Raw genomic sequence first — 26,780 nt, 5'->3', positions numbered from 1 at the left:
CATGGCCATCTCAAAAACCATGTAGATTCAGGAGTCCTGACAGGGAATCATTGGTGTGATCTGTGTGTAGGAATGGCTCAAGTACCTACGAGTTTCTGACTTCCACCACTATGATGTTTCCTAATGGAGCCTGTGATATTCTTCTCTCAGGAGATGTTTAAATCACTCATTGTCAAAACTTCCCTGGAATGCTGAGAAGACTGTGGAGATCATCCCTTCTGATATGATGGAAAAATTCTATATATTGATAGAGGCAAACCCTCTTTCAAGTGTTTCGCATATATCATTTCACCTCATCCTCATAGCCATTTAGGAGTTATTTTGTCACCACTATTTTAAACACGAGACAACTGCAACTTGTTCAAAGGACAAGCATAGTAAGCAGTAGAGCCATAATTGAAATCTGGTTTATTTAAAGACAAAACCCAAGACCTCAACCCAAAAGACACATTCCTTCCCTGACCTCCAGATCTACTACTCACATTGAATTATAATCATTCATCTCTCTGCCCTCCAGGGAGGGTGCTAGGGGGAAGAGGATTTTCTTTCCTTTCTAACTTTCCTTTCTCTTTGTCCCCAGAACCCAAGACATTGTTTTAGGCACAACTTTTTGGTTAAAATAGATTCTAAAATGTTTTTAAGTCCCTAAGGTAAGATCCTCTGTGTGTGTGTGTGTGTGTGTGTGTGTGTGTGTGTGTGTATCACAGCACAGATAATGCCCCTTTTTTATTATAAAGTCTTTTATTATAAATCATAAACATATAATTCTGTAACATAACAATATCACACTCAAGCACACCATATGACATTTTAGATGAAATGTTCAAATTAGAACTATAAATTGTTACACCAATATTATTAGCCTACCTACCACACTTAAGCAGGCCTTACTTCTGCCATATATATAGAAGTGTGTGTGTGTGTGTGTGTGTGTGTGTGTGTGTGTGTGTATCCCAGTACTATGCCAGAAATATAGTCCTTAATCATGTCTCTGGTAAATTATATAGGTAATTTGGTAAAAATGACTTCACTTATCAGGTGTTAAAGGAACCTTTCTATTATTTGTAGTTTAATTTTGCCTGTTTAAAACAATGCAGTATATAGTTTACATATTTATTTAGTCATTTATTTAAAAGAATATAACAGGCTCCCATTAAAGAGACTTCATTGGGTCTGCTTTATTTTCATCAGTTTGGCTAGATTTATTATTTAGAACCCTTAGCTGATACTTTATCTGAATGCCTGTGATTATGCATTCCTGCAGGCCACAGTATGGTGGTCAGGGAGCAGTAGACATTCCCACCAGTCTACATGGCATCCATCACCCTGTTTATTGCATGGTGAGCATAACTTTTTGTCCTGCTTATAGGACATGGTATTGATATCTTCCCTGTGAGTCAAGGCCGTTAGCACATCTGTACACAATGTGCAGAAATGGAGATACATCAAAACCCAGCACACATGCAGTCCAACACTTAATAAGCAGAGTTTTACTCCAGCATGGTAATAAGACTACCTGGGTCTGGTTGCAGAGGTCCCTCAGTTTGGAATCGTTTATATTCACTGCACATAACATTCAAACATTCTTGAATAAGCCAGCTGGAGACTAGACAATGGAAACCTCGACAGTAAGATGAAAAATTTGGGTAGAAATCCGTTCATCTGAATGAAGAGAAATTCTCAGACTTGCTTCCTGGCAATTAACACAGTCGTGTGAGGTCCTATTATTTGAACCAACAGTGGCAATCTTAGGTACTCTGGGCTCAGGGAGTCCTCCTCCAGAATTCTGCAGTCCAATTTTCCTTTCTATCTATAGATTTTCTTTGACTGGCAACAGCAAACATTTTGAACATTTGCATTTCTCACTACTTGTGCTGCTCCAAGCTGAGCACAATCATGTCATAGAAACAAATCCAGCTGAAAAAGACCTGATGGCATTGGTTATATTAATACAACTATCAGATTTCCTTAAAATATGCTTCCAAGGGCCAAGAAAGAAGTGGGATTTTTGGAACTTGAGATTAGCTTGGTCTGGTCTCACTTTTCATTTCTCTTAGTGAAACTGCTTCCTCTTTAAACTCAAATTATAACAATTCAGGTCTTATCCATAGTAACAGATCAGTAGAAAGAATGTCCAACTTTGTATTTAGAAAGCATGATGGGAATTTAGAACAGTTTCTAATACATTTTTCCCCCTTGACAATCATTAATTTGACAGATGGAGACTGGGGTATTTAGAAATGGTTGGCAACTAGATTTTTTAAGTGTGGGTTAAAAAATATCTTAACATCAGTTTCAAAATCTCAACTGGTACCTTTCCTTTGATGTGTCACCTTGTGTTACCTTCCATCACATTATTGCACAACTCTTCAAATATAAAGGAGCCAGCCTTTTCTTTTTTCAGGTCAGATACTAATTTAGAGATTTGGTGTGAAGTAATGATGAATAATGGATGAACCAGCTCTGTGAATTGGAGCTCCAGATTCTGAGGAACATGGGAAATCTTCAAAGCCAGTTGGTATGATTGAATATGAGTACTGGGGAGAGACCAACCTGAAGGAACCATTAGCTTCTCCACCTGCCTGATTCTCTACTTACTGTCTGATACAGTTTGTTTTCCTTTATTTTAAGGTATATAAAATCATCCCATGTGAAAATGGTAAAATATTTGATTCTAAATTCCGCTTATATTTGGGAATCCTATTTTCATTACCTGTTAATTCACAGAAATCTAAAATAGGTTTGAAAATGATGCCATATTACTTTCAGGAGTCTTTGATTTGTTAGTAATATCAGGCTCAATGCATATCTCCTTTCTATGCTTCATATTTACCCATATGTAGGTTTCATATTCTTTTCAGAGAAATTTGTCTACTTCTTTGATGAGCTGATAGCACTGAATTATTTTTCTTATAGTAGTGCAAAGGAGTTAAACAAATACCAATGTTTATTTGAGTTACAAGATTATTAAAGTTTGAACTTTTAAAAAATATATTGTATTGATTATGCTATTATAGTTGTCCCAATATTTCCCACTTTGTCCCCCTCTGCCCAGTATCCCCCTTCTCTCCAGCAATCCACCCCTTGTTCATGTCTATGGGTCATACATGTAAGTTCTTTCACTTCTCCATTTCCTTACCATTCTTAACATCTCTCTGTCTCTTGTACCTACCAATGATGCTCCTTAATCCCTGCACCTTTGCTCCTCCTCCCAGCTGATAAACCTGCAAATGATCTTCACTTCTATGATTCTATTCCTGTTCTGGTTGTTTGCTTAGTTTGTTTTTTTTAGATTCAGTTGTTGATTGTTAATTTGTTGCCATTTTAATGCTCATAGTTTTGATCTTCTTTTACTTAAATAAGTCCCTTTAACATTTCATGTGATAATAGCTTAATCCTGATGAACTCCTTTAACTTGACTTTATCTGGAAGCACTTTATCTGCACATCCATTCTAAATGAGAGCTTTGCTGGATAGAGTAATCTTGGATGTAGGTCCTTGCCTTTCATGACTTGAAATACTGCTTGCCAGTCCCTTCTTGCCTGCAAAGTTTCTTTGGATAAATCTGCTGACAGTCTCATGGGAACTCCTCTGTATGTAACTCTCCACTTTTCTCTTGCTCTTTTTAAGATTCTCTCTTTATTTTCAACCTTCAGCATTTTAATTAGTATGTGTCTTGTTGTGGTCCTCTTTAGGTCCAACTTGTTTGGGATCCTCTGTGTTTTCTGGACTTGTATGTCTAATTCCTTCACAAAATTAGGGAAGTTTTCTTTTATTATTTTTTCAAATAACTTTTCAATTTATTGCTCTTCTTTCTCTCCTTCTGGCACCTCTATGATTTGGATATTGGTACATTTGGAGATGTCCCAGAGGGTCCTCATACTATCCTCATTTGTTTGTTTGTTTAAATTCTTTTTTCTTCTTGCTGTTCTGGATGAATATTTATTTCTTCCTTATGTTCCAAATTATTGATTTGAATCCTGGCTTCCTCCCCTTCACTGTTGGTTCCCTATAGATTTTTCTCTATTTTACTTAATGCAAACTTTATTTCTTCCTTTGTGTTGTTGCCATACTCAGTGAGTTCTTTGAGCATCCTGAACACCAGTGTTTTGAACTCTGCATCTGATAGGTTAGTTATCTGTTTCATTTAGTTCTTTTTCTGGTGTTTTGTTCTGTTCTTTCACTTGGACCATATTTCTTTATCTCCTTAATTTGTCAATATTCCTGTTTGTTTCTGTGTATTGGGTAGAGCTGCTTTGACTCCCTGTCTTAGTAACATGACCTATCATAGAAAAAGCACCTGTAAATTTTGTGGGGCAGAGCCTTAGGTAATCACTAGGCAGGACAACCGGCTTCATAGCTTTTTGGCTCTGTGTGATGGGAGGGTTTGTGGAGGGGACAATGCTTCTGCCTGGCTTCTAGAGGTTTTCTCAGATCTGACTCTGTTTCCAGTCACATCACCCATTTCCCATATGTGATTGGCATTCCAGCTGTTGCTCTGTTGCTGAATCGAGAGTGGGTAAGTTTGCATATGTTCTAAGTCCATGTGTGCCTTTAAGCTGAGTCTCTTGAACATCCAGCAGTTTCTTCTGCTGCCCCAATCTCCCCCTGTTTTTTTAGCCAGAAATTATGGGGATTTGTTTTCCCAGTGCTGGAACCCTGGGCTGTGCAATCTGGCCCTGGGGCTGGAATTGCTTGCTCCCAAGGTATCCCTCTCCATTTTTATTCACCATACATGAATGTGGGGCCATCTATTCTGCCACCGCTGCTGCTGCTTTTCCACACCACACCTCATCTCTGCACCTCTCTGCCCATCGCTGCCCCTTCTACCCATCTGGATGAATGTGGCTTCTTTAAATCCTTCCTCATTGGACTTCCATATAACTCAATTTTCTGCTGGTTCTGTGTGTTATTTGTTTTGAGGTCTAGTTGTATTTTTTCCTGTCATTATGAAGGGAGGTCAAGTGTGTCTACCTATGCCTCCATCTTGACCAGAAGTCAAAGTTTGAGCTTTTAAAAATTCTGCCTAAAAGGATGCTAAGTTGTTTCTAAATTACCACACAATCATAATGTCTTTCTGGCTCTCGAAATTTTTTCTAGCTGTATTTATTCTGGAAAATGCATATCATCCCTGGCCAGTGTGGCTCCACTGGTTGGAGTATTCTCCTGTAAACCAAAAGGTTGTGGGTTTGATCCCTGGTCAGGGCACATGCCTGGGTTGTGGGTTTGGTTTCCTGGTCAGGGAACATATAATAGATAACCAACCAATGTTTCTCTCTCACATCAAGCTCTCTCCCTCTTTCTCTCTCTCACTTCTTTCTCTCTTCCCTCCATCCTCTCTAAAGGCAATGAAAAAAATGTCCTACAGTGAGGGTTGAAAAAAAAAGACATTTCAGCCCTGGCTGGCGTAGCTCAGTGGATTGAGCTCGGGCTGCAAACCAAAGTGTTGCAGGTTCGATTCCCAGTCAGGGTACATGCCTGGGTTGCAGGCCATGACCCCCAGCAACCACACATTGATGTTTCTCTCTCCCTCTCTTCCCTCTCTAAAAATAAATAAATAAAATCTTTAAAAAAAAGAAAAAAAAGACATTTCATGGTAGCCTCCTGGACATGGTGGAAAATAGAGGTGAGCAATAATATAATTAGTAGGTCTGTAACTGGTTATATACTCCAAAATGGTAATCATCACTGTCTACAAGTTATCCTGCTGTGGGACTTCTAGTGACTTTCTTAAGTCTTGTGTTGTTAGTTTGTAAACTATAAAAATACAGATGATATTTTATTAGATTTATAGATGCCCCAAGATGGGAATGATAATGAGCATACTGCATGACAGAATCAGGACCAAAATGATCTTGACAGGGTGAAAGAAAGGACCAAATCTATCAAACTGAACAATCTGAGGGTCTGCCCCGGGCCCCCAAATAGCCTCAAAAATGTGTATAATGTAGAAGATGTTTCTTTAGTAGAGACATGTGTAAAAGAAGGGATCTTGCATCACAACAGGGCAATGTGATGCAACAATGTGATGTGGCTAACACAAGAAAATTGTAATCTTGGATACATTAGTAGATGCACATACAAAGATAAAGAAAGTCATCTTGTTGGTGTTCTTGTTGGTTCAAAACCTTGGGACTTTCCTGGGTGAAATCTGAAACTGGCCCCCATACAAAGATACTAAAAGAAACAGGAAAAAGGCAGTTCACTCCAGATTGGTAGGTTGCAGTTTTAATAAACAAGAGAACCTACATATGAGGCTTGTCTTGAACTGTTGAAAGGCTAGATCTCTATACCTGCTTGCCAGAATCTTAAAAGTTTATATAGAGGCCTTGCCGGGCTTCAGTCATGTATTCAGGTCAGATGGTCTTAATAACACTGTGCTCTCTCAAGGCTGGGTTTTTGAAAAATCTCCCATTGTGGGAACGGTGGACAGCACTACTTTCCAAGGGCAGGGAAGGTGGTGAGGAGCATTCCATTGCCTGGGTCCCGTCCATGGGTCCCCTGGTAATTACATCCTCTCAATGACTTCCTCCGACAGTTATCTTGGTATATTGTTAGGTCTTCATAATTTGTAAGACAAATAAAACTAGAGTGTGATGAGCAGCAAGCAACGTGGTATTGTATATGGGAGAGTTAAAGCTACTGGAGAATTCTAACCAGGAGACAGAAGTTTCAAATTGACTTGGCATCTGTATTTGTAGGAAATGTCAAATGGAGGAAGGATCAGACTTCAGTGAGTTGAGCAAAAACATTAGGGAGAGGGATGAACTTACTTAATTTAGCACAAGAAAGACCTTTCTAATAGAAGTGTCAAAAGATGCACAGGTTACCTTGTTGGAAACCTCTAAGTCAAAGCTAAATAATTACTTTGAAGAGATCTTGTAGGGAGAATTCAGAAGGTAGTGTATTTCATGGTTGGTTGTGGATCTTTTTTTCCCTTGAAATTCCTCATTATTGATCTTATAATGGTGATGTGCCCAAATGAACAAAGCTAGTGATTTTGAACTTCAGTGAGAAATTACATGATGATTATATATAAGAAAAAGTTATGATATAGTGATGATAGGACAGTAAGTGTAGGGAATCCCTGTCCTGAGAAATCTTTGAGAGTAGGGGAAATAATTACTATATATTGGCTTAGAGACTTTTATGATTATAGACAGGAATATGAAACAGTTAATTTCTTGAACTAGCTATGGTTATTTGTGTACCAGTAATCTGTGTTCTAGATTTAAAATGGTTGCTTGTCAGACTTTTTCTACAAACTTTTAAGTTCAATCAACCATGTATAATTTCATTTTATGACATGGAATGGGTTTCTCATAACCTTCTGCCTCCCCCAGACAGAGAGAAAAACATGTTCTATAGTTGTTTGCTTCTTTCCCATGGGTCATTTCTCATTCTTTCTTACCTTGAATGGTTTCAAGAATGTGTTGTTAAAACATATCATCTAATATTAAATAATATTATAAGTTTTACCCACTAAAAAAGATCTTCATAACTCTAATATTAAGATTCATTGACATACACAGTGACAAGAAAATAGATAAAATTACAAGGGTTAGGAAATTTAGTATAAAGTTGTGAGTACACAGAATCATTTATTCTTGTATTATTATTTCTTAATTGTATTATTTATCTGTATTACAACTGCAAACCTACTTTTGCCCATCCCTGTATTCCTACAGCACAGGCAACCAACTTTAATTCAAGTTATATGTTTTGGGCTTCCTCACCCTGATGTGTATGTGTTAGAAGAAGGGACAGCAGGACACCAAGTCAAGGTCGGGAAGAGTCACAGAAATGTTTCCTGGAAGTTAGCTCAAATTTACAGATTAACAAAATTACCTCAGATTAAAAATTCTCTGGGAAAGTTTCTGGTTGAGTAGCTTTGGAATAGAGCTGAGGAAGCTTTATTTTTAACAAGTATCACTGGGGGTTCTTATGCTATTCCAGACAATTCAGATTACAGTTAAAGCAAGGCAGAAAACTTTGATGAGCAGGAAGCTATAAGAGACCTAGTATAAAAGTGAAAAAAAAAGCATCGCTGTTTTCCAACAAAGATATCACAGAATTGTTTTGCTCATTTATGCAAGTGGTGTTATCTAAAAACTTTATGTTTAAATCTTTAAATCATGAATTATTGAATTCGCTTATGTATTCTACCTCTGCCAGAATACTTCTTTCCACATGTATTTTGGAAAATCTCGGTAAGCTGTTTGCCTTGTGTAACTCCATCATGATATTTTCAATACAAACCACTTTTTCTTTTTTGAAGTAATAATCAAGCCACTATAGCAGATGATTTAATGAGCCAAATGTGCCTTCTCTTGTGAAGAAATACAAAGAACATTATCAGCTTCTCATCCGTTGCATCTGGGGAGAGATTTAGTCAATGCATTCTCCCCTGCTCTTATCAATTGCTTCTCATGTTCTTGTTCCCCCCTTTCCTCTGATTTTCATAGCTTGGCCATTGGTGCTATTCTTAATTCGCCTCCACCCTCATGGACACAATAATAAAACATCCAATGATGCTTGAGGTGGCTACTAGGACTTTTTACCTTTAGACTAAAACTTAAGACAAAAACTTGAAATTTGGAAAGTCATTATAAAAACTGTATTTCGATTAATGCAAATTATCTTATTGTCTTTGTTTTTTTACACACACACACACAAAACCCTGTAAGCTTTATTTAGCAGACTTTGCTTTAAATAGGTCACACACACACACACACACACACACACACACACACACGAATTCCAAGGCAAGTAAAAATGTATGAACTCTGGATGATTGAACTTTCTACGAACATTTTTTTTAATTTTCATGGGTTTTTGCTTTTCAATAAATGAAAGATCTCAAAGACCACTGTAATATCAAAGATTGATAGTAGATGAGGAATGTGGACATGAATATTAATTTCCTCCCTTCTACTTTTTAAGGAGGAAATATACAAAAGAGTAGCATGAAGAAATAATGAGATTAAATAGGATGGTTCATATTGAGAAATGATACAAAGATGAATCATTGGAAATCCTTCTGTTAATTTCACCACTATTCAAATTGAACTTGACTTAAAGTGGGATACAGAGTTTGGAGGGCTTCTCTGTACTCTGACTGCAACATTGCATGCAAAAGATGTTTATTATTTATCTCTTTCTATTTATTAATACATGGGTATTCCGTACATTTGAAGACACAATCTTGTAATATTTTTAAGATTATTTAAAGGTCAAAAAACTAAGAATCTAGTCTATGTTTCACATTATTTTATGGAACTCTTTCTTTTTTTACTTCCATTTTGTACCATGTGATGATGTCCTTAAAATGGTTTTAAGCTATGTTGTATTTAGTCATATCAAATGGAATGTTTCCCTGCAAAAATTTGTCAATATTTATTCAAGACATCTTGGTTAAAACATACTACAATCCATCAAGTAATTTTATTATTTTCTAGTAATGTCTTTAAAATATTCTTTGGTTTTGACTGTATTGCTTTTTAAAAATCTCATTGATCTATAAAGCTTCTATATTGTTTTCTTCTATAAACTTGATCAGTTAATGTTTATATTAGTGTTTGCCATTTATCTTTATGCTTTACAAATCAAATGTATAGATAATACATATGTAATATTGTTAATATATTTATATTTTTGTATTATTTTATTTTATGTGAAGGTAAATAATATACATGTATATGCACATATGCAAACTAGGTAGTAAATCTTATAGATGAGCAACTTGACATGTAGTGAATAGTAGTGATTTGTCCAATGTCATACAGTCAGGAAATGGCTCAGCTAGTTTGCAGACTCATTGCCTCCAAGTCCAATGCTATCTCTGTCACATTATTCTATTTAGTGGTAATTGCTTTGATTGCCCTTCTTTTTAAAATATTGTGCAACTTATTTTCATTTCTTTTTGTAATTTTTTGACATTTGTTCTTCTAATTCATTTAATTTTGAAGCTACTTGTGGCTTATAGAGTGAATTAGGCAATTTCTACAGAACCTGCATTTAGTCAATAATTACTAAATTTGTAATTTGCTCATGAGTCGTTCCTGGTTTGCAACTTAAAGATAAATTTATTTAACTGATAGCTATTCTCCTAATTATTGATGCTTAGTAAATCAGGTTGCACATGTTTAAGAAAATTAGCCTATAATATAAAAGATCAGTGAGCCAATACACATTTTCAACATTTGGGAAATTATAAATAAATTATTAATGTTTTTGAAATATAAAACATTAACTCTTTTTTAAAAAGATATTTTATTTATTTATTTTTAGAGAGGGAAGGGAGGGAGATAGAGAGAGAGAGAGAAACATCAATGTGCGGTTGCTGGGGGTCATGGCCTGCAACCCAGACATATATCCTGACTGAGAATAGAACCTGCGACACTTTGGTTCACAGCCCGTTCTCAATCCACTGAGCTACGCCAGTCAGGGCAAACATTAACTCTTTAAACAACAGACATATAGTTTAGTATGATAAAATATGCATGTTTTAACAGGGTGTCCAAACTTTTGGTGTCTCTGGGCCACATTTGGTGTCTTTGGCCACACAATAAATACATTATGACATGTGACATGTAATCACAAAAAAAAACCCTCATAATGTCTTAAGTAATTTATGATTTTGTGTTGGGCTGCATTCATAGCCATCCTGGACTGCATGTGGCCTACAGGCCACAAGTTGGACACTCCTGTTTTAAAATAAATGTGACTCATTTTCAAGGAAGTACAATAAACTGAACTGTCAGAATTATTTACTGAATGGCTACTATAAGAGAAATAGTATGAGGCAGTGAAAAGAAATGGGTTTCTTCTTCAAATTTTCTGGGCTTGAATTTGGATAAATTTTGATACTTTTCAATAGAATGTACTTTTCCAGTTTTGTACATATTTCTTAATGTAAACTTATTCTATATAATAGCATGTTAATAATACCCACTCCTCAGGAGATTCAATGAAATCGATAAGTAAAGTGTATCACAAAGTCATTGACCAGTTCCTGCCACTGCTCCTTATTTGATTTTTCTGAGCACTGTTCTGAGCTACAGGGCAGAAACAAGGCAGCCTACAGACTAGAATAATTCAACATTAATTGAAATAAACTTTTTTAGAATATTGACCTTAATTCTTCCTTTTTTGTTTTTATCTATTCATTGATTTGCCTATTACATATTTCTTAAGTTCTTATGACATGCCAGGTACTGTTTGATGAATGGAGGCAACAAGAAACACAGTGTCTAAATTACTGGCTGAGATCATAGAGTTAGTTTGTCTGACTTTAGCTTAGGTTGTTGTTTTTATTGTTTTACACATGCTACATAGCAAAACAAACAAACAAACAAAAAACAAGAATCATACAAAGGGAAAAAGAGTGAATTCTATAGAAGAATATGTCATTAAAATCCAAACTGTTACCCATGAACACTTGGGACATCTCAGCAAACAGACTGGCCAATCAGGCTGGAGATGCAGTGGTGCAGGTCAGATGGGAACCAATGGATTTTGAGGGATGGGAAACCCAGGAAGTTCCTCAGAGGGAAGGCAAGAAATATCACATATTCTTATTTAATGGTAAAGTGACCCAGTCTAATGAAAGGAAGTTCATGTTATAAAGTCACCTAAAATAAGGTCCTTAGGTTGAAGTGAAGTTCAATTTAGGGGACCTTGAACATTAAACAGAGAAATTGTCATAATAATAGGTAATATTTATTGCTCATTCATTATGTGCTAGGCATTTTTCTAAATGCCTTTAATGTATTAACCCATTTAATTATTCTGTCATTTGCCAAAGGACTTATAGCTGAGATGTTGCAAAGCTGAAGCTTGAATTCAAGCAGTCCATCTCCAGAATTCATGCTCTTATACCTGTGCCACACTATTTGATAAGGTATAGTGCAGGTAAGATATGATGAAGGGATTGATGCAATCAAATCTACCCATAAAAATGTGCATAATAGGGAAGAATAAGAGTTAGGGACCCCACGTGACATTTCAGTAGGAGTCCAATGGGTTTACAGCCTAGGGTGGATGGGGTATTCAAATAGAGAATTTGAAAGAAAGTAAATCAAAGTTGTTTCAAGACGTAAGTACTGACTACTTGAAAGAGGGATGGTGCCATTAACAAAGATAGGAAAGTTAGAACAGGTGGCAGTTCTTGGGAAAAAATGAATTTAGCTTAATGCACACAGAGTTTGACTTAGATTTGGAAATTGTGAGACTAACACTTGGAAAGAATTGAGAGATGTACACATAAGTTTGGAAGTCATTAGGAAAGAGGTGATTGAGAAAGGCACAAAAATAGAAGCACTCTCTAAGGGAGAGATTGTGAGGAGAAAGAGCAGATGGTAGAATGGGTAGGTTAATTAGTAACACTGACTAATGGCTAACCAAGTGTTGCCAAGCAAAGTATCTGCCAGATTTGTTTAAACAATAGTTTTTAAATTGTGTTTACACTAGTAATTTGCTTAGCAAACCCTGTCCTGAATGTAGTTTCTGGGTAATGGGGAAACTTAGAATTGGTTTCAACAAGAAAAAGTTGGAGTGTGAGGAAGCCAAATAAGTAAAATTTTCACTAAACATATCTCCTCCACCCATTTCTGGCCATCATCTTTCTCCTTTAATTGAATATGTACCTCTTATGTTCTCAAAGGGACCACATAATTCCCATTTTGTACCTTACCTGTCCTGAAAGCTTCTCTTTTTTTACCTGAAAGACAGTTCAAATGAATTCAGTGACTCAGCATTTTACCCATCATGGATTCGATAGTTCTCATTTATTAAGGAGCTTTAAGTACTCTTTTTTTCTTTTTCCCCTTAAAATATTTATAACAATTCCTTACTCATTCTGAATTTTAAAGCACTTATCTTTTCCCGGAAATATCAACTCATTGCATATGTCATTTTTTTGTTTACCACCTTTTTATCCTTCATCCTCCAGTCTTAAGACAAAAAAAAATTACTGACACTTTTTGTATTTTCTTTTGAAGCAGCATAATAAGAGGCTAGGAAAATTCCTTGGCAAGTGAAATGGGGAAACCAAGACAGAGAATTGATTCAAACTGGCCTCATCAAGCACTCTGACTCATATCTTCTTCACCCTTGCATGATCACTCCCTTAGGCTTTAAGCCTTTAGGATAATGAGGTTCTGATCAGCATCAAATAATCTTAGGAACAAAGCCTTGGATCTGTTGACCACGGAGACAGAGTTTAGTCAAACTACAGATAACATGTAGACCTCAGTTTTGTTTTAGCTGTAGGCCCAGAGAAGCAGCAAAACCAGATGTAGAGACATTATGGCTGGCATCAGGACCAAATGAAATGACCAATGACTTCCTAACCTAGAGCTAACCAATCAGTAAAGACCATGATCCTGACCCTATATGATCATTTTGATGAATAAACATATTAAAAGACATACCCGGAAAGCTGCTGAATATTGAGATCCTTCCCTCAGACTTCTCCTAAATTCCTGCCTTTAGAAAACAGATAAAAACCTTTGAAGACAAAAACAAACAAACAAACAAACAAACAAACAAACAAACAAAGCAATGCAAACTCTTGCTCCAGAGCATGCCTGTGCTTTCTTTCTTCAGGAATGTATCTATGTTTTCTTTCTCCTAAGCTCTAAGGGTCCCTGTGAGACTTGTGACCAGGAGAGCAGTGGGCAACATCAGCTTGTTTTGGGTTAACCCCCTAAACAGTCTCCAAGGTCCCTATTTTGCCCCTGTAACTTGTCTCCTGATTCCATGCAGTTTAGCTGGCTCACTTCTTCTATCCCTGTGACTTTCTTTCTAAAAGGCCAATGCAGCTCTCTGAGAAGCCCGCTCAATTTTTCTCTCTGAGTGCACTTTTACTTTGCATGCTAAATAAATTTCCCCTTGCACTAGACTTCTTGGCTCTAAATTTTTCTTTTTTTTTTTTTTTAAATATTTTATTTATTTTATTTTTAGAAAGGGGAGGGAGGGAGATAGAGAGAGAGAGAGAAACATCAATGTGCGGTTGCTGGGGGTTATGGCCTGCAACCCAGGAATGTACCCTGGCTGGGAATCGAACCTGGGACACTTTGGTTCCCAGCCCGAGCTCAATCCACTGAGCTACACCAGCCAGGGCTTCTAAATTTTTCTTTACTGAACTCAAGAACCAAGAGCTGACATTACTGGTAACACCACTTTAGAACGAGAAAGTTCTTGAACACAGAACAAACTTTTCTTCTGCATTTTATGTGTTGTTTTATCCCAATATGTAATTCTTTAAAATGTGCCTTGTTCCAATGGGCTTTTCTGAGTTAAGTGTATTCTATTAATTCTATTAATTAAAGCTTAATTCACTAAATGTCACTCAAAACTGTTGCTCTCAGACCATTTATATCTTGATCTGTTCCTTATTTTAAATTTAAATAGCAAATCTTTTCAAAATTATCATTCTATCTTTTTTGGTAAATTTCCACAAATCTTTGATAATACTTAGTTAACATGTGGCTTACTAATTTTATTAATAAATACTAATAATAACCTGGTTAAAACCATTAATAATATGGTTTTGAATTTAAATACTGAGCTGTGAACTCTATGTTTCATTCTTTTCAATTTTGCAGACTGATTTTTAACTTCTTTTGATAGAAATTTAGCCAAACATCAGCTTCTTTATAATCAAATTGTTCATAGATTCCATGTCATTTGTTTCTTTTTTCATCAGTTCCAATGATGAAGGTTCCATTTTGCCCACTTTTCTTGAAAAGCCTCAGTGTCCCTTTGGGCTTCAGATCCCAGGGCTGGAGGTGCTGCCAGTAGTGCCATACTAGAAGAGTGGTACCACCATTTGCATTTCTTTGTCTGCTGCAGGTCTGTGCAAACCAGGGAGACAGACTGGGATAGAGGTGTATATCTACCAGGCAAGGCCTTTACATTTCTTGGTGGATCCCAGTTGATGTTTGGTATTCTGTGGCTTATGGCAGCATTTCCCAAAATGTATTTTTAAGTGCTATAATAAATTAATAAATGTTACAAATAAAAAGTATTCCATAGTTACATATGGAAAATTCTGGGTTAATGTTGAGACTGTGTCTTTCTTTTCTGACTTCTCAGACCCTCAAATATATGAATAAGTATTATGAACTCAGAAACAGATATTTTGTCTTCTGTATCCAAACATTTTTTTCTATTCCTGCATATTTGAAAAATATTTTTTATCATCATCTGAGGACAATTTTTTTCATTGCATTTATAGAGAGACAAAGAGAGAGAGGAAAGGATAGAGAAAGGAAGAGAAATATGGATCTGAGAGAGAAGCATCAATTGGTTGCCTCCAATACTTACTTGGACCAGGAATTGTATGTACCTGGACTTGGAATCATACTCTCTGACAGGGAATTGAACCCTTGACCTTTCAGTTATAGAACAACAGTCTGACCAACTGAGGCTCACTGGTTAGAGCCTATTCTTGCATATTTTAGGACCATTTCATTAGACTGTATTTTAAGAAATGTAGGTCTAATTTATACATTCTAATACAAACATTTTTATTTGCTTTTTTCATTAGTTTTTCTTGATTGCAGGAATATATATTTTTAAATATTTTATTTATTTATTTTTAGAGAGAGGGGAAGGAAAGGAGAGAGAGAGAAACATCAATGTGCGATTGTCTCTCATGCGCCCCTCACTGGGGGACCTAACTTGGCTGGCAACCCAGGCATGTGCCCTGACTGGGAATTGAACCAGTGACCCTTTGGTTTGCAGGCCAGTGCTCAATCCACTGAGCCACACCAGCAAGGGCTTGATCACAGAAATATATTTTAACTTTGAATATTTTTCCAAAATTATTTTAATTTTTGAATTTCTCAATGAAAATGTAGACAACCAGTTTAAATTTTATCTTTGAAAAGTAATTTTAAATTTCTTTAATATTTAGAATAGCCTGAAACTTTTCAGTTGAATAGCTTTTCTTTTCCATAATAGGAAATTACTGTTCTCAATATTCAAAAATTATTTTATGATATTGTCACTAAATGAATTATTTAGGAATTCTTTCTTGAGTGTCTATGCTTAGTCACAGTATGAACAGCCTTCCCAGTGTGCCTGGGATGGTGCCAGTTTCCAAGTCACAGGGGTTTTGGTGCTAAAACAGGAATTCCCAAGCAAACTAGCATTAGTGTGTCACACACAACAATGTAGTATTCAACAGGGCTTTCTAGGTCAAAGAAAAAATAGCATGTTTCAATGCCCTGGGGCAAGAACAAGGTCATTGTAGCTAAGAATAGAAGTTTTAAAGGAAGTTCTGTCAGAGAAATAGGCAGAGGACTGGTCGTGTAATGCCTTATGTCATGGTATGGGATTATTGATTTCATTTTAAGAACAAAGGGTGATTTCTCAAAAGAAACCTTATAGGCAAGAAGGGGCTGGAAAGAAGTATTCAAAGTCATGAAAGGCAAAGACCTACATCCAAAATTACTCTATTCAGTAAAGCTATCATTTAGAATGGAAGGGCAGTTAAAGTACTTCCCAGAAAAGGTAAACTTAAAAGAGTTCATCATCACCAGGTCCTTATTATATGAAATGTTAAAGGGATTTGTCTAAGAAAAAGAAGATCAAAATGATGAACAGGAAAATAACAACAAACTCACAACTATTAACAACTGAACCTAAAACAAAACAAAACAAAGCAAACTAAGCGAACAACTAGAATAGGAACAGAATCACAGAAATGGAGATCACATGGAGGATTATCAGTAGGGAGGGGAAGGGGGAGAATTTGGGGTGGGAATGTACAGGGGATAAAAAAGATACTTGGTAGGTACAAAATAGAGAGAGGGATGTTAAGAATAGTATAGGAAATGGAAAAGCCAAAGAACTTATATGTGTGACTCATGGACACGAACTAAGGGGTGGGGTGGGAGGGCTTATGCTAGAGGGAGAGGGATGCAGAGCAGAGGAGAATAAAGGGGGAAAATGGGACAACTATAACACCATAATCAACAAAATATACTTAAAAAAGGGAAGCAAATGGAGGATTTTAGTAATGTTTTAAATTTTTTAAAAATTATTCTGGATATAGAGAGGGAATATGGCAGTGAGGTAGGAGGGAGTGGATTCCACTTTCCTCTACACATGGGTAAAAAACCTAGCCGATCTACAAACAGCCAAAAGCATCCTAGCATATATGAAGATAAGAGACCAAAAATTGTAGCGGATGTTGAAAAACAAGATGGTAAGGAGAGTGCTTCAGGACAATAAGGTCCCTGGGACCAGGGTGGCTGCAGCCTCAGACCCAATGCCCACCAGGTCTGCCACAGGGTTCTTGGGAGAGAGCCTGGTCAATGGCTCCTTCCCTGGCCAAATAAGGTTTGAGCAGCACTGGGAGAGACCTGGTTGTTTGAACTTGCAGAGAGGGAATAAGGACTAAGTAGCAAACACAGAGGTGCTGTGAGCACCCACAGAGTCTGTGTATGTTGGCTGGGGAGAGTTGAGAGTCACACCATGATGGGCCATGACCCCAGTAGTTCCTAGTCTGACTAGAGAATTGGGCTGTGCAAGAAGCCAGGCTGTTGCAGGGAGCTGCAGGCATGAGTAGGAGGAATTTCTTAAAAAGAAAAGTGAAAAAAGAGACACTGTTTAGGGAATTCTCCTGCAGCAGCCACTCTAGCCTACTCCCTACCCAGCTGGGCAGTGCTGCCGAAGTGGCACAGAAGGTCCTGTGCACCCCCATAGCTCTGGGAAGAGAGCACACCCAAACCTGAGGAACCAGAGGCGGCCTGGCTGAGTGAGCATGCCTGCAACCCAGGAATAGTATGCTCTTCAGAAGGCCCCAAGCTCACACCCATAGCCCCAGGGAGAGTGTGCTCTGGATGCTGACTGAATGCAGATCAGGAAGGAAGAAAAGGAAACTAATCAACCCTCAGCCTGCTGCAGCCAGCAAGACCAGCAAAACAGGTTTGGCCAGTTTGAAACTAGCAAGAGGCTTTTTTTTTAATTAAAGTAATTCTTTATATTTTGTTTTTATTATTTTTTCTTCTCTTTCAATTCCCTTTTCCTCTCTTTCCTTCTTTCTTGTTTTATTCCTTCTTCCATTCTTACCAATTTTATCTCTTCTTCCTTCTTCTTCTTTTTAAATACCCTCAAGTAAGACAAAAAAAACTGAAACTGTGAAAAGACCAGAGTTGGATCAAAAGAGGGGACATCCCAACAGCTGAGACAATGAGACACATTTCATTTTGCTACTGCAGAGAACCTGCAAGTTATTACATATTTGTATTATTATTTTTTATGATTCTTACATCTTTTATTTTAATAGTATTTTTGTATTCCTCTTCTTTCTGTTTAGTCTTCTTTGCTTGGCTGGTTAAATTGTATTATTTGACAGGTTTCCACTGTTGTCTGTTTCATAGTATATTGCTAATTTACTGTTCTTCACTTCACTTGTGTTCCATTAGCACACTACTCAAGGTCCTATACTCCCTATTCTTGTTATCCACGTCACATAGATTCTGTCATATGAATGTTGCTCCATTATTATTGTAAATAATAGCTGCTCCATACAATTGTAAATACTACACAATACCCCTTCCAGAGCAGAAAAAACAGCTTCAACACAACCTGCCCACACCAGCACAACAAAATACAAGAGGTGGTGGACAGAGTGACCCTCAGTTAACCAGCTGATGGGAAGGACCCACCAAAGACAGACACAACAACAACCAAAACCCAAAGACAAACACAGAGCCAACTTAAATGACAGCCCAAGATCAGTGAGGTCAGGAGATCAAGGAAATGGCACCATTGAATCTCACAGGTATTCTACCACAGAAGTTCACACCATAAACCCAAGGAGCCAGAACAGATCAATTTAAGAAACAGAGGCTAACAAGAAGAGTCTCACAAATAATGGGAAGACAAAGAAATAATCCCCAAAGGAAAGAAAAGGAGGAAGCCTCAGAAAGAATGCTAAATGAAACAGAGGCAACTCAACTATCAGATATTGAGTTCAAAGTAATGGTTATCAGGAAGCTCAAGGAGCTCATGATGAATTACCAGAAACTGCAGGGAAACTACAATGAGCTCGCTGAAAACTACATCAACATGAAAAAGGAAATAGAAACTATCAACAAGGGCCAAGAGGAAATGAAGAATACAATTTCTGAACTGAAGAACACAGTAGAAGGAATCAAAAGCAGGATCAATGAAACAGAAGATCAGATCAGTAGCTGGAGGACAAAGTAGAAAAAAACACCCAGAAAGAACAAGTAAAGGAAAAGAGGCTCAGGAAGAATGAAGAGGGATTAAGAGAAATGCAGGACAACATGAAATGTAACGATATCCATATAATAGGGATACCAGAAGGAGAAGAGCAAGGGATAGAAAACCTGTTTGAAAAAGTAATGATGGAAAACGTCTCTAATTTCATGAGAGAAAAGTCACACAAATGCAGGGAACACAGAGTCCCAATCAAGAGGAACCCAAAGAGGCCCACTTCCAGACATATCACAATTAAAATGGCAAAATTTCAAGACAAAGAGCGAATCTTAAAGGCAGCAAGGGAGAAACAGGAAGTAACATACAAGGGAGACCCAATAAGGCTAGCAGCTCACTTCTCAATGGAAAACCTCCAAGCCAGAAGAGAATGGCAAGAAATATTTCAAGTAATGAGAACCAGAGGTCTGCAACCAAGGCTACTTTACCCAGCAAGGCTCTCAAGCAAGACAGAAGGCCAAATTAGGAGCTTCCTAGACAAAAGAAGTCTAAAAGAATACACCTCCTCCAAACCAGCTCTGCAAGAGATGGTAAAGGGACTGCTTTAAGGAAAGGAAGGAAAAGAGAAAGACAGAGAGAGGAACACAGCTATGAAAATGACAATGAATAAGTACCTATCAATAATAACCTTAAATGTAAATGGATTAAATGCTCCAATCAAAAGACATAGAATAGCTGAATGGATAAGAAAGCATGACCCACACATATGCTGCCCACAAGAGATCCACCTCAGGACAAAAGACCTACACAGACTGAAAATAAAGGGCTGAAACAAATTTTCGAAGCAAACTGACAGGAAAAAAGAAAGCTGGGGTAACAACATTCATATCAGACAAAATAGACTTCCAAAGAAGGACCATAAAGAGAGACCCAGAAGGTCACTTTATGATATTCAAGGGAAGAATCCACCAAGAAGACATCAACATTGTAAATATATATGCACCCAATATAGGAGCCCCCAAATACATAAGGAAAATCTTGGAGTAATTCAGGAAAGATATTGACAGCAACACAATTATAATAGGGGATTTCAACACCCCACTGTCAAAAATGGATAGATCTTCCAAACAAAATATCAACAAAGATATTGTGGCATTGAACAATGCCCTAGATGAAATGGACTTAACTAATATATATAGAGCCCTTCATCCCAAAAAGCTAAAAACACATTCTTTTCAAATGCACATGGAAAATTTTCAAAGATAGACCACATGACAGGACACAAAACAAGCCTCAATAAATTCAAGAAAATTGAAATCATATCATGCATTTTCTCTGACCACAAGGGCCTGAAACTAGCAACCAAACCCAAGGAAAAACTCTCAAAACACTCAAAATCATGGAGATTGAATAGCATGCTATTAAACAATGAATGGATAAAGAATGAAATTAGAGAAGAAATTTTAAAAATTCTGAAAACAAATGAAAATGAACTCACAACAACCCAAAACTTATGGGACACAGCCAAGGCAGTCCTGAGAGGGAAGTTCATAGCGATACAGGCCTACCAAAAAAGATAGAAACATTTCAAACAAACAACCTAACACTACACCTACAAGAATTCAAGGAACAACTAAAAAGACAGTCCAGAGCAAGTAGAAGGAAGGAAATAACCAAGATCAGAGTAGAATTAAATGACATAGAGACTAAAAGCACAATTCTAAGGGTTAATGAATCCAGGAGCTTCTTCTTTGAAAAGATAAACAAAATCAACAAGCCCTTAAGCAGGCTAATCAAGAAAAAAAGAGAGAGGACCCAAATAAACACAATCAGAAATGAAAGAGGAGAGATTACAACTGATACCACAGAAATACAAAGGATTGTAAGAAATTACTATGAAGAACTGCATGCCAAGAAATTTGAAAACCTAGGTGAAATGGACAAATTTCTAGAAAAATACAATCTTCCAAAACTCAGTGAAGAAGAAGCAGAAAGCTTGAACAGACCAATAATAGCACATGAAACTGAAGCAGTAATCAAAAACCTCCTGACACACAATAGCCCTGGATGGGGTGGTTTCACAGGAGAATTCTTCAAAGCACTTAAGGAAGAGCTAACCCCTGTCCTTCACACACTATACCAAAAAATCCAAGAAGAGGAAAGACTCCCAAATTCTTTTTATGAAGCTAGCATCATCCTAATGCCAAATTTAGATAAAGACACAACAAAGAAAGAAAACTTCAGGACAATATCACTGATGATCATAGATGCTAAAATCCTGAACAAAATATTGGCAAACTGCACCCAGCAATACATTAAAAAGATCATACACCATGACCATGAATTGGGATTCATCCCAGGGATGCAAGGATGGTACAATATTCACAAATCAATAAATGTAATACACCACATAAATAAAAACAAAGACAAAAATCACATGATCATATTGATAGATGCAATAAAAGCATTTGATAAGGTACAGCACCCATTTATGATAAAAACACTCAGCAAAGTGGGATAGAGGGAGCATTCCTTAACATAATAAAGGCCATATATGAGAGACTTATAGCCAACATCATACTCAATGGACAAACACTAAAATTTTTCCCATGAAGGTAAGGAACAAGAGAAGTTTGTCAACTTTCACCACTTCTATTTAACATAGTATTCGAAGTTTTAGCCACAGTGATCAGACAAGAAAAGGAAATAAAAGGCATCCAAATTGGAAAGGAGGAAACAAAACTGTCATTGTTTGCAGATGACATGATAGTGTACATAGAAAATTGTATAGCCTTCGCCAAAAGACTGCTCGACGTAATAAATGAATTTGGCCAAACAGTGGGATACAAAGTCAATATCCAGAAATCAAAAGCATTTTTGTATACCAACAATGAAACAGCAGAAGCAGAAATCAAGAAAAAAATCCCATTTGATATAACAACAAGAAAAACAAAATACCTAGGAATAAGCCTATCTAAGGAGGTAAAAGAACTGTACTCAGAAAACTACACAACACTGAGAAAAGAAATCAAGGAAGACACAAACAAATGGAAACATATACTGTGTTCATGGATTGGAAAAATTAACATCAGCAGAATGTTCATACTACCCAAAGCAATTTACAGATTCAATGCAATACCTATTAAAGTATCAATGGCATACTTCACAGACATAGAAAAAACACTTCAAAAATTTATATGGAACCATAAACCACCCTGAATAGCTGCTGCAATTCTGAGAAAGAAAAGCAGAGTAGTAGGGATCACAATACCTGATACCAAACTGTATTATAAGACAACTATAGTCAAAACAGCCTGGTACTGGCACAAAAACAGGCACATAGACCAATGAAACAGAATAGAGGGCCCAGAAATAAACCCAAGTCTTTACAATGAATTAATATTCTACAAAGGGGGCAGCAACATAAAATGGAGTAAAAATATATCCTCTTCGACAAATGGTGTTGGGAGAGCTGGACAGCTATGTGCAAAAAAAAAAAAAAAAAAAGAAAGAAACTCGAGCACCAACTTACACCATACACAAAAATAAGTTAAAGGTGGATAAAAGATTTAAATGTAAGTCATGACACCATTAAAATCCTGGAGGAGAACCTAGGCAGGAAAATCTCAGATATTCCATGCAGCAACATTTTCACTGATGTGTCCCCTAGAGCAAGGGACATAAAGGAAAGAATAAACAAATAGGATCTCATCAAAATAAAAAGCTTCTGCACGACTAAAGAAAACAGTATTAAAATAAAAAGAGAACCAATCATATGGGAAAACATGTTTTCCAATGATACCTCAGACAAGCGTTTAATCTCCAAAATATATAAAGAACTCACATGACTCCACTCTAAGAAGACAAGCAACCCAATTAAAAAATGTGCAAAGGACCTGAACAGACACTTCTCCAAGGAAGACATATAGAGGATTCAGAGACACATGAAAAGGTGCTCAATAATGCTAGCTATCAGAGAGATGCAAATTAAAACCACAATGAGATACCACTTCACACCAGTCAGATTGGCCATCATAAACAAAGCAACAAACAACAAATGTTGGAGAGGTTGTGGAAAAAAAGGGGACCCTAGTGCACTGTTGGTTGGATTGCACACTGGTGCAACCACTATAGAAAACAGTATGGAATTTTTTCAGAAATCTAAAAATGAATCTGCCTTTTGACCTGGCAATTCCGCTGCTAGGATTATATCCTAAGAACCCTGAAACACCAGTCCAAAAGAACCTATGCATCCCAATGTTCACAGCAGCACAATTTACAATAACCAAGTGTAGGAAGCAACCGAGGGGCCCATCAGTAAATGAATGGATCAAAACACTATGGTACATTTACACAACGGAATACAATGCAGCAGAAAGACAGATGGAGCTCCTACCCTTTGCAACAGCATGGATCCAACTGGAGAGTATTATGCTGAGTGAAATAAGTCAGGCAATGAAAGACAAATACGATAAGATCTCATCTGTAAGTGGAACATAATTAACAAAACAAACGAGCAAGCAAAATAAAACAGAGACTTTGAAATAAAGAACAAACTGACATTAACCAGAGGGGAGGAGGGAGGGAAATAATGGGGGAAAGAAGGGGAAGGGTTGTCAAGGAATGTGTACAAAGGACACAAGGACAAAGCCAAAGTGGGGTAGGATTGAGGGTAGGAAGTGGGGATGGCTTGGGCCAGGGGGAGTGGTGGGGAGAAAATGGAGACAACTGTACTGGAACAATTAAAACAAAAATAATTCTGAATGAATGAATGGAACTGGACTAGAACGTAAAATGAGGCTATTGTAGAAATCTAGATGATAGATAATTGTGTCATAGCAAAGGAAAGTAACTGTGAAAGGGGATTTATTTTGGAAATATAAGTGATAGAAATTGCTTATGGATAGTATCTGGGGTATACCTGGTTTTAGTACAGATAAAATGGATGGATAAAGGTGTCCTTTGCTGAGAAAATATCACGGTAGATGCGGTTGTGTTTTGGAGATATCAGGATGAAGATTTCTAAACTGAAAATGCAAAGTTGGGTTGCAGGGAAGGAATCAAATGGAAATGTGAAGCAGAGTTGGATATAGAAATCTGGCCTTATTGGAGAGGTCAGACATGGGTCACTCTGCCCATCAGCCTCTGAGTGGTATTTAAAGTGATGAGACCATAGGATATTACCTCATTAGAGAATTCAAAAAGTGAAGCAAAGAGGGCCTCAGGGTTCTCCCACACTTATGTTATGTTAATTCTTGTGAAGCAACTGACACCCTCAGTCCAGATTCTGAAAGGAAAGATTAGCCAAGGTCTATTTAAAACCATCATAGAGGGAAGTGCTTTCAAATTCCTATCAACTGGCTTTGGTTTTTAAATATAATTATCTATAAAATGGAAGAGGTGAGTAATCAGGTTAGAGTAGCTAGATGAAAATTCCTCCAGAAAGCATACAATTATATTTCCTTTGTTCTTGTTTGATGATTACTTTTTGGAAAAAGAGAACTATGGTTTCAAAAATGTAGGGGTTTAAAAGAGCACCTATGAAGTTGTAAAGGTACAACATAACCACATCTGGAAAGGTCTACCCTCATGATTGAACATACTGTTATATGCCTGACATGTTCCAAATATACTCCATCAAAAATAAAAATAATTAAAGTTACTCACCTTTCCTTGAAGTATATATGAAACAGAGGAAAATATGCTTTAGAAAGACATAGATTCTAAATACCATATTGGCAACTAGGAGTTGGTGGAAGACATTTATTGGAAGGAAACTTTGGGTCTGATCACAGTTATTGCTATTCTATTGACAGATATATCCCTTTCATAGGAAGAGATGATTCATCACAATATTATAGGCTGATGAAAACTTCCTTACAGCTATGTAATTTCCTGTGTTTTAGTTTTGTATTCACTAACAGCTTTGAAAATTCATTTAGTTTTTTTCAAGTAGTTTTTCCTAGTGGGAAAAGAGGGCATCAATAAGCACTGTATTTCTTATAGAATATTTATAATCGGCACTCTTGTAAAAGTTACCTTCTGGAGCTCAAGAAACTTTTGCAGAACTGTGTATTCCTGTGAGCCAAATGTTTAGGTTCTAAACCTGAGAGAAGGGGAAGACTCATTAGAGAATGGCAGAACTTCAGTGAGTGAGGTTATCCAAAAGGCCTTAGTATGCTCCACAGCTACCCAGCCTCACAGACCCAGGTGAAGTCTCTTCCTTCTCTGGCATCTACTTCATAGCATATTTTGAGGATTTGCCTTCGAAACGTTTCTCTTTATGGTCTGTGATGAACTGTGCATTTTTGATTTAGCTGTTCCCTTTACATTGAATTCTAGATCCTTTGTTGCTACTTAGTACAGATGCACTCTCTCCATCTTCTCACAGAATCAAAACTTTGGACACTCAGGCTGCATTCTAGAGCAGACTCTGGGTCACCTCTGTGTCTTATTCAGCTGCCTTAAGACTCAGCATGGGACAGCAGGCAATGTAATCTCAAAGATGTCATTACTCTCAGTTTGCTGAGTTTGTCTAAGGCTTTCTTCAGTTCTCTGGAAATTAATCATTGTTAAGAGAGCTTAGATGGTATGAGCCAATTTTTTTGAGCCTTATATCCTTTCAAATGAACCTCAGAACCTCTGAGGTACTGAGTTTAGTTGGTGTATGAGTTTCCCAAGGCTGTTGTAACAAAGTACCAAAGTAATTTGAAGGAACAAAAATTATTGTCTTACAGTTCTGGAGACTAGAAATCCAAAATCAATGTGTCAGAAAGGAGAGCTATGATCACACGAAAGGCTCTAAGGGAGAATTGTTCCTGTTTCTTCCTGGCTCTTGGTGGTGGCTGTCAGTTGTTGGCATTTACTGGCTTATAGCTGCTCTATATCAGTCTCTGCTTTCATCATCACATTATCCTCTATGTATACCTGCATTTCTGTCTATTATCCTCTTCTTCTAGGGACAACTGTCATTTAGGATTAGGACCCAACCTGATGGCCTCATCATAACTTGATTGCATCTGCAAAGTTCCTATTTTCAAGTAAGGTCATAACCACAGGTAGCAGGGTGAGGACTTCAACATAGCTCTTAGGGGAAATGCAATTCAATCCATAACAGTTGGTAGGGAGACTGGACTTAAGATTTAGAGTAAGTATTGAAGGGACATTCCATCATTATCTTGACATAAATATATGAACCTGGCTCCTGTTACTGTTGGTATTCTCACATCTGCCTAATTTTCTCAACAAGGACTCTGTTAACATTGTAACAGAATAAGAATTTGATATTCTTTTAAAGTTGGAAATTTATTTCACCTCATATCACTATTTCATTGGCATATCTAGACACAACATATAAAATACCCAAGTAAATAAAATAAAGAAACAGAGTTATTTATTTATTGACTTCTGAGTTTCAGAAGCTAAGGAACTTGAATAAAACAATGGCATTGGACACATGCTTTCTGATAAAAATTTTCCCTTCAACAACAGAGATGAAAATTCTATGATCTGAGGAGAAAGAGAAGAGCTCTAGAGAAGTGTAATATAGTTACAGAGGGTATAAAAGCAATAGAAGGAGTTGC

The sequence above is a fragment of the Phyllostomus hastatus genome, unplaced genomic scaffold (assembly GCF_019186645.2).
Source record: "Phyllostomus hastatus isolate PE091 unplaced genomic scaffold, TTU_PhHast_1.1 phas_contig_86, whole genome shotgun sequence".
In the NCBI taxonomy this organism is placed as follows: domain Eukaryota; kingdom Metazoa; phylum Chordata; class Mammalia; order Chiroptera; family Phyllostomidae; genus Phyllostomus; species Phyllostomus hastatus.
The sequence above is the reverse complement of the archived record's forward strand: the minus strand, read 5'-3'. Positions refer to the sequence as shown.